This window comes from Dendropsophus ebraccatus, chromosome 3, assembly GCF_027789765.1.
Source record: "Dendropsophus ebraccatus isolate aDenEbr1 chromosome 3, aDenEbr1.pat, whole genome shotgun sequence".
NCBI classification, from domain to species: domain Eukaryota; kingdom Metazoa; phylum Chordata; class Amphibia; order Anura; family Hylidae; genus Dendropsophus; species Dendropsophus ebraccatus.
Window position 1 is genome coordinate 88,015,268 of NC_091456.1, and position 5,703 is coordinate 88,020,970.

A 5,703-nucleotide genomic window follows, 5' to 3' on the forward strand; every position below is an offset into this window, starting at 1 on the left:
TTGAAGTGTCACTGTCGGTATAACTTTCAAAATCTAAATCAACAGTGGATGTGATATAAAGCAAGCTTGCAATTTACATTTATTATTTTTTTAGTTATCATGGAGAACACGGCACTTTGTTTTTTTTGTTTTTTTTCCCTCCAAAGAGTCAGAAAACAGGAAGTCCTGTGTATCCCATGCCATCTGAGCGCTCACAGAGAGAAGGCGGTCATGTGATTGATGGACACATTGAGCCGTGACTCTCTGTACTGGCCGGAATTCCTGTGTTTAGTCTGTTTTTTACAACCAGCACAAGTCATAAAATCTGCCTTCAGGAGACTGAACCTGGATTTCTAGTAAGTTCAGCTTTGCTTTACAGCATGATAACAAAAATAATGAATGTATATAGCAAACTTGCTTTATATCACATCTACTGTTGATTTAGATTTTGAAAGTTATAATGACAGGTACACTTTAAGCTTTTGTGTAGCACAAAGATAGGAAACCTTCCAACCTCCAACTGTTGCAAAAGTACAATTCCCATCATTCCAGGCATGATGAGAATTGTAGTTTTGGAACAGCTGAAGGGCTGTTTATAGGGAGTTCACATGAAGTTGTAATGTAAGCTTAAGGCTATGTTCACACGCTGTATGAAAAATGGCCGTTGTTTTGAGCGTCAAATGTTTTAAATGCAAATTGCATTGAAGTCTGTGGACAGATGGAAAAAATTGACAATTATTTTGATGGCTGTAGCAAACAACGGCCAGTATTTGCATAGACTTCAATTCAAATCATTGCATCGCAGCAGTTCTTTTCATAAAAAGTACATTGTGTGAAAATAGCCTAAAAATAAAGCTTGTCTAGATTTGTGCAAAAAAAAAATAAAAAGTTGCACATAATAAATTAAACTCACCTATAAGACTAAAAAAAAGAGCAGAAGACGGCACATCCAAAAAAGGTGTCCAAGTTTATTTCAATACATCATAGCACTCTGAAATAAACTTGGACACCTTTTTTGGATGTGCCGTCTTCTGCTCTTTTTTTTGGATTGTGACCGTCCGGGGCCCGGTTGGTGAGACGTGCACCCTTTTGCTATTTTTTCTATTTGTGCTGCTGTGCTTCCTTTTTTCTACCTATAAGACTAGCCATAAATATAAGATTTCATGCCTCCACACACATTTTTCACTTGGAAGGCAAACCAGACTAAACAAAAAAAAATTAAAATTATTAACAAAACTGGGCAAATATTTGAAACTTTGAGTCAAAAACCCTCAACTAGCCCATCAATAAATTGCCACCTTAGTTGTGATCTAATGTTTATTTAGGGCCACATGATGTAGGCATTTATCACTGCAGGCTTTGAGAAAAGAAAAGTACAGTTGGCCGAGTGCCTACAGCTCTGGAATGCAGAAATGGGTTCAGAGCACGTGGTTTTCCTCAGTAATAACTATGCACTTTAGACTATATTTTACTGGTATGTCTGTAAGGTACAATGTAACATCCCCAATGATTAGTGCAAGCTTGTGAATGTTATGCTATATACACAAATCGGGGGTTAGATGTAGCTAAGTTTTACGGAGCATGGGCATGTCTGCATTTTTATCCAAAGTCATTTTATTCCTGATTTTAAGGAAAAGCATGAAAGAGACCACTAGAAAGCTGTATCAAAGCTCCTGCATACCTAGAGTTTTATACATGGAGACAGCACATAACATGCTAATATCCTTTTGAAAACAAATACATTTCTAATAACTGCAAACAATATAAACTAACACACTGCATAGGAGACAAATCCAAAAATCTCACGTTTTAGTGAACTAAGCAGAACCCAACCTTCTATACATTGATTACATTACTAATACTGGTCAGATGTAATAGTCCACTAAAACTCTTTAGCCGCACTGTTACCATGGAACTTACAAAATACAACCAACAATATTTCTTTCGGTGTATTTTAGTAGAATTATAAATATCACATTTTCCTAAGAAACATATTTGGACTTCATTGCCATTTTTTAACTAACTTTAGAGTAAAATTGTGTTCAGTATAAGTAAGGGTACCCGCAGCACTTACGGTCAGCAGCTCCCTGTGTACCTCATAGAGCTAAAATCAGGCTCCCCTCCTCCAGGCTGTGCTGTCCTGCTCTGTGGTGTCTGTCCATAAGACGGCAAGCATCAAAGAGCATGTGACCATGCCCCATCCTCTATCCCTAAAGACACGTACAGGCTTAGTGGTGGAGACTGGGAGGCGAAGCTGTCGGCCATATTATGGACAGACTTACCGCAGAGCAGGACAGTACAGCCTGGAGGGGGAAGTCTGATTTTAGCTGTATGATGTACACATGGAGCTTCTGTTAGTAAATGCAATGAGTACACCTACTAATACTGTACGCAGAATTATTTTTCTATAAAAAGAGGCCAACCCCTTGAGATTTGCAACTCAAGCATATCCTGGTGCAGGTTAGCAGGTAGAACACTGGCAAATACATCTGTACAAAAAACTGTTTTCGAGGCTGATGCAGCTATTCGCCAAGCTTTAAAAGGCTGCAGCCCGTTTCCAGACAACAGTTTCACCCAGTCTACTTTAGATTACTTAGGTTTTCAGGTCACAGATTTGCATTACCCATCTTAGCCATTTATGGCCTGTGGATATGCCATAAATGCTTGACAGGGGAAGGTCCCATCTCATGTAGCCACCTTTAGCTCTGGAGGGATGGTAATCCACGAAAGGGTTGTTGGACCCTTTAACCTGTGTACATTGCCTTCTCCATTAAAAGGGCTATAGGAGATATGCTTTGAATCAGCAACCCTTTGGGCTTCCCTAAGACACAAATTTTGCAACAACCCCCCCCCCCCAAATAAATAAATAAATAAATAAATTGGGGTTATTGAAGGTGTGTGGCCATCCTACCCATTATTCAGTAGAAAACCCCTGCTGCTCAAGTACGAGCTATGTAAACATTACAAACCTGCATTCTCTACATCCATAGTACACAAGATAAAGTGGACACAGTTTACCCACACATTGACTGCGTTCTCAGTTGCCGCTAGCTCCCAGCATTATATCAAAGATGCAGCCTGTGCAGGGGGTGGAGACTCCATCACAGGCCATCCATGTCCACAGAAAGTGTAAATGCAGCCTTAGAGGGTCATTGCCCGGTGGTTGGGGCCTTGTTCCTGCACGCAGGACAGTTTTTTTGTGTCCATGGTGTGTTTTTGGTGACTGTCTTTAAATTTGTGTTTTTTCTTGGCAATAATGAAATTACTCTGTATTATTTATAACGGTTTGGAGGTGCGTTACTTTTAGTATACAGTTTTTTCTTCTTTTGTTGTGGTCATATGATTTATGTAAACTTTACTGCACTCATCTGGGGTGGTGCCTATTCCAATATTAGTTTACGGAAATATGTCAAGGAAACACATAGGGGGAGATTTATCAAACATGGTGTAAAGTAAAACTGGCTCAGTTGCCCCTAGCAACCAATCAGATTCCACCTTTCATTTTCCAAAGAGTCTGTAAGGAATGAGAGGTGGAATCTGATTGGTTGCTAGGGGCAACTGAGCCAGTTTCACTTTACACCATGTTTGATAAATCTCCCCCATAGCGCTTTTCCAACAGCTGTTGTAAAGTATGGTAAATTGCAAATACAGGGTAAGGTTTAAGTTGTTTAGAAAAACCATAGCACTTTTCCCCCCCAAAAAAATAGCATCACTTCTATCCTGAGGTAGTGTATGGTATTACAACATGGCTTCATTCACTTCACTGATTGGCTGAGCGGGACGAGCAGACACAGGGAACCCCAGAAGCAAGCCGGAGCAGGGAGGAGGTAATGTATGCTCCGGCCGCTGGAGGGTTAACTTGCATACACACAGCGGGATGTCAATCCCACTGCGAGTATGTATTCTCATAGGAATGAGAATGTGTGAAATCAGCTGCAGATCCAGTGTGGGTGTGTGAAGGCACCCTTACAGTAATTACAAAGTGAAGAGCTTCACTATGCCTGCAATATGCTCATCAGCCTGCTGCCTTGTAACCCACTGAGGCTCCTCCCCAGGTGCCTGGAAAAGCTGGATCCAGTCCTGGGAAAATTTTCCAAGGACTGGATCCAGCTTTTCCTAGATGGGGAGGAGCAGCACAGAGCAGAAGTCAGTTAAATGGAAGCAGTCTGATGAGCGGATTGCAGAGATAACAAATCGCTTCGCTTTATTACTGTAAATTCGCTCATCTCTGGTCAAAGTCATGGTAAATTACAGCAAATCAATAGGTCAACAATTTTAATTTTGAGGTAATGCAAAACTAATTTAGCGGAACAAAATATATAACTAATATATATACCCTACTACTATAAGCAATATTAGCAACCAATTGGGAACTTTTCTTTAACGACATGACTTTAAAAAAATATATATTTTTTTTTAATAGAAAAGAAATAATATGCAACAGATATCTGTAAAGGAAACTTTTAAAAGAAAAGATATTTGAAAGGTCTCTGCTACTAGGTACTGTCCTAGGGGCCACAACTAGTGACAGAAACTGATTATATCAGGTAATATGGCTGTTGTGATAATATCCAAGAGACTGACTGTAGTGCTGTTCCTCTCTCCTGCTGCAGAACGTCAGTTGTCTACCTTTACACAGTACAGACACAAACTTGTCAATTTGCACCCGGTGGTCAAAGGGAGTGGGACCTTTTTAATATCAAGGACTACAAAGCATGTGCACATAAAGGGGCGGACTGCCCTTAGTGTCCTGGTAATAAAGACACATATCAGAGGAGCTGCATGGATAAATGTAGAGTAATACACTGCTGGCATCAGTCGCCGTCTCCTAGTTATGCCACCCTTAAATAGGATAAAGCAAATCCATCACCAGATTTAATTAACCTCATGTAGGTTTACCTAAATTAATTTACATTACACATCTAAAAGTCTAATTTTAGGATATTCTTTTTTTTTTTTTTCTTAAATAACCCTGTGTCAAATTCAAATGTGAGAGAAATGCTGCTCTAAAACCACTTTCCAGCAGGTATGGCTTTGCAACATGTATTGCATAGTGAATGCTTAAAAAATTAAAAGTACATTTTGCTTACACTACTGAATTGGACCCGATTAGCATGGCCATATACACGTGGGTATCCTGTGCAATATTCATACAAGACCATGGGCATGAAGCCGAACTTGTGACAGCTAAACCAAACAGAACTGAGGCAGAAGTTTTCAGGATTTATTTCATGTTACCTTTAGCAATAAAGCAGCTTATTAGACAACCAAGCTCATAGTTCATGGGAAAGAAAATCTCTTGTTCTTTTTTTATATTTTGCCTTTTGTTTTCTCTGCCAAAAGAGCAGGAGGGAAACAAAAGCAACACCTGCCAAGACTTTTTTTTCCCCTAAGCTCAGAAATGGACAGGTAAGAACACATTCAGCTGCTACCAAGACTAATAGTGCGTTTACACAGACAGATTTATCTGAAAGATCTCTGAAGCCAAAACCAGGAACAGACTATAAACAGAGAACAGGTCATAAAGGAAAGCCTGGGATCTATCCTCTTTTCAAATCCATTCTTGGCTTTGGCTTCCAAAATCTGTCAGATAAAACTTTGTGTAAAGGCACCCTAAGGACCCTTTTACACGAAAAGATTATCTGCCAGATTATCTGCCAAAGATTTGAAGCCAAAACCAGGAATGGATTTGAAAAGAGGAGAAATCTCAGGCTTTCCTTTATT